At 46.9% G+C, this 3,175-nt stretch overlaps 1 pseudogene; it reads left to right on the forward strand.

Moving 5' to 3' along the window:
* The first annotated feature begins 1,326 nt into the window (after window positions 1–1,326).
* Window positions 1,327–1,444, forward strand: LOC124727150 (annotated as a pseudogene).
* The last annotated feature ends 1,731 nt before the right edge of the window (window positions 1,445–3,175 follow it).

Below are 3,175 nucleotides of genomic sequence, written 5' to 3' on the forward strand. Positions count from 1 at the left end.
CGTTTTTGTTTGAATCCTTAGATTCAGGACTTTCTTGCAGAAAGAACTGAACACTTCGCTTTTAATGAGATGAAATAGATGGATCCAATGTTAATTTCAGAGTAACACAGGTTGCTGTCATGCAATCATTATTGTCTACAATATATATGAATCGTCTAGTGGATTATCTGAGTAGTACCGTAAGACTTTTTCGCGGAGGATGCTTTTTTTCTGTTGGAAGGCTGCCGTGCTATAAGGCTGTAGTGAACTGCAAAAATATCTGAAGAGGATCAACAGTTGTTGCAGAGACAGGCAGCTGCCATGAATGTAAGTAAATCTAACGAATTGCGTGTAACTAGGCGAAGAGATTCAGGACCCTATTAAATATAAATTAATGGAAACAATAACAAACGTAAAAATAACTAGGAGTAGCTGTCGGAACGATCTGAAGTTCAATGATCATATAAAACTCGTCATCGGAAAAGCAGATGTCAAGTTGAAATTCGTTGGGAAATGAAAATCTACAATGGAAGTGCATTGAAACCATTCGTTCAACAGATTCTTGGTTATTGCTCCTCGGCCTGGGACTCTCATCAAAATAATAGAAGGAAAAGAGGAGATCATACAAAGAGCGTAGCGTTGAGTGACGAAATTATTGAATGACCAGGACATCATTACAGAGACGCTCAGCTGCAGGGGGTTCGAAGGAGTGGGGGGGGGGGGGGGGGCGCTTGTACATTACGGATAGGTCTCACATTCCAAGAAGCTTCCTCTCACATACCACTCGTGGAAATGACCACGAGGAGAAAATCTGATAAACTGAAGCTAATATGGTGGCTTACCGTCAGTCGTTCTTCCCATGCGCCATTCCGAATAGAGTGGGAGAGGGGGGCATCACATAGTGGTGCCAGAAGTACCTTCCGCCACACACCGTAAGGTGGCTTGCGGAGTATATACGTCACTGTAGTTGTAGCTGCAAGTGTAGAATCCGTGAATTCTCACAAAAAACTTGCCTCCTGGCGATATCGTTCGTGTACTAACTACAGTTTATCTGAAGTCGCTTCTGTATGATGTTCGTTACTGTGCGTATTGCATCTCCTATATATGCCCCTATGAATTGATTGTTGGAAAGTTTTTTTTTATGTTCTGCCAGTTGTGTCTCCACTTACTTGATCTTCGAACCTGTACCATTCGTTGATGCTGAATGGATCCGTTGTCGGAAAACTATTGGCATTGGTGTTGGAGGAACTACCACGATACTACCTCTTCGATAGGATTGAAGCTCACACCATAGGCAAATGATGTCACCATATTCTAATGTAATATTTGTCTTCTCTTACACATGGTGCCAACGGCCCTGCCGCAGTGGTAACACCGGTTCCCGTCAGATCACCGAAATTAAGCGCTGTTCGGCTGGGCTAGCACTTGGATGGGTGACCATCCGGTCTGCCGAGTGCTGTTGGCAAGCGGGGTGCACTCAGCCCTTGTGAGGCAAATTCAGGAGCTACTTCATTGAGAGGTAGCGACTCCGGTCTCGTAAACTGACATACGGCCGGGAGAGCGGTGTGCTGACCACATGCTCTTCCATATCCGCATCCCGTGACTGCTATGAGCTGAGGATGACACGGTGGCCGGTCAGTACCGTTGGGCCTTCATGGCCTGTTCGGGAGGAGGTTTTTAGTTTTTCCTTGCACATGGGGATAATACCACATGTGCTGTTCGTGAAAATCGTCCTATAAACTCTAAGTACGATGTACGAGGGGCATTCAGTGAGTAATGCAACACATTTTTTTTCTCGGATAATTTCGATTGAAAAAGTACAGGATTTGTCGTGGGAGGTCGTGGAATAATTCCTGTTTCAGCCCCAATAGTTTCATCAAGTCCCTTAGGTGGCGGCATCTTAAAAATGACTGTCATTGAGTTCCTTTTGGTGGAAAACCAGAGCATCGCAGATATTAATAGGCGCTTACGGAATGTCTGCGGAGATTTAGCAGTGACCAGAAGCACGGTCAGTTGTTGGGCGAGGCGTCTGGCATCATCTCATTGATGTTGCAAACTTATCCAATCTACTGCGTGCCGGCCGGCCATACAGAACTGTGACTACAATGTTAGAACGTGCGGACACTCTTACTCGACGTGATCGACAGATCACAATCGCACACCTCGGTGCACAACTGGACGTCTCTGTTGATAGTGCTGACACACTCGTCCACCGGTTGGAGCTCAAAAGTGCATGCCCCCTTGGTTCCGCCCCGCCTAACAGAAGATCATAAAGAGCAACGAAGGACCATTTGTGCGGAATTGCTTGGCCGCACCCTCACCTTTATACTTATGGCGACGGTCTTCTGGGACTCTGAAGGGTTTATTCTGTTTGATGTCCTCCTACATAGTGCAACGATCAACTCAGAAGCCTATTGTGCCACCCTCAAGAACTGTATAAACAACTTCAGCCTGTTCGTCACACAAAAATGCAAACAAAATACCCCTTGACAATACAAGCCCTCAACAAATCTGTACATCCGAGGGGAGCTCACAAAACATCAGTGGACTGTTCCTCGTCCACCGTACAGCCCAGATCTCGCACCTACCAACTTCCATCTGTTGGGTGCAGTAAATGATGCACTTCGCGGGAAGCAGTACGTAAATGTGGGTGAGGTTATTGATGCAGCGAGACGTTGGCTCTAACGTCGACCGGTGGAGTGGTTCCAAACGGGCATACAAGCCCTTCCGGTAAGGTGGCATAAGGCCGTCGCATTGAACGGAGATTAATTTGAAAAATATGTTTTTGAAGCCAAAAGACTGGTGAATAATATAGTGTATTGGAATTCTGAATAATACTAACCTGCGTTCATAAAATATGTGTTCCGTTACTTATTGAACGCCCCTTGTGTTTTGGAACGTATTTATAGGATAGAGTTTCCTATAGTTCTTTTCAGTGCCGCTTGGTGTGCAGTTTGGCAGTGTCTGTCCTCACAAGGCTCCACCGTTGGCTGTAACACCAACGCCGACACCTTCCGAGGGCCTGCGTTTCTTCTGGTGTGGTGCGCGCCAGACGCAGGAAATTGCGCGATGATGGACGAGTGTGCGGCTGGCAGCAGCCAGAACCTAGCCCACTGTGCAGCGTTCGGCGCCTGATTTACCGCTACCCGCTACCCGCCACCCGCCCGACTGGATTTATAAGCGCGCGCGGCTTTCC

This window comes from Schistocerca piceifrons, chromosome 1 (assembly GCF_021461385.2).
Source record: "Schistocerca piceifrons isolate TAMUIC-IGC-003096 chromosome 1, iqSchPice1.1, whole genome shotgun sequence".
Lineage (NCBI taxonomy): Eukaryota > Metazoa > Arthropoda > Insecta > Orthoptera > Acrididae > Schistocerca > Schistocerca piceifrons.